Source organism: Myotis davidii, unplaced genomic scaffold (genome assembly GCF_000327345.1).
Source record: "Myotis davidii unplaced genomic scaffold, ASM32734v1 scaffold2417, whole genome shotgun sequence".
NCBI lineage: Eukaryota > Metazoa > Chordata > Mammalia > Chiroptera > Vespertilionidae > Myotis > Myotis davidii.
This window is the reverse complement of record NW_006288721.1, coordinates 21,804-22,329: the sequence shown is the minus strand read 5'-3', so window position 1 is coordinate 22,329 and position 526 is coordinate 21,804. Positions and strand designations below refer to the sequence as shown.

At 54.9% G+C, this 526-nt stretch overlaps 1 protein-coding gene across 2 annotated transcripts in view; it reads left to right on the top strand.

Moving 5' to 3' along the window:
• Window positions 1–526, top strand: part of LOC102760531 (folate receptor alpha) — an 8,051-nt gene that overhangs the window by 431 nt on the left and 7,094 nt on the right. The window lies entirely within an intron of this gene.

Below are 526 nucleotides of genomic sequence, written 5' to 3'. Positions count from 1 at the left end.
GTTGTTGGTGGGGTCACACCTGATCCAAGAGCTGAAGCTGAGCCTAGGAAAGAGGAGGGGTTTGTAGAGGGACGGAGCAGGCTCAGAGAGGGAGAGGCCTCTGGCTCTGGAAAGCAGCCACAGTAAGAAAAGCTACTGATTGACCAGGTGGGATCCAACAGAACCTGGAGAAAGGGCTTTCTCACCCCCCTGCCAGGACTCTACATCAGCTGCCCCATGAGAGCCTCAGCAAAGAGAAGGCACAGGGGCCCCAAGCTGAAGGAGCTCCGGACCTGAGGATCCCAGAGTTAGTCTTGGGTGGTCCCAGACTTGGAGCACACCTTTCAAACTGTGCCCAACTGATGCCTCAATCTGTGCTCAGCTGGCCAGCATGTGTTGGGGTCTCCTCCCCATAGCGCCCCCTCCCCAGATGTGTAATCCTCAGATGAGAAAACTAAGCCTCAAGATAATTGAGCTATTTCCCCCTAAGATCAAGTAGGAGGTGAATGTGAGGGCTGGGATTGTGGGCAGGCTGATTGGAAACCCT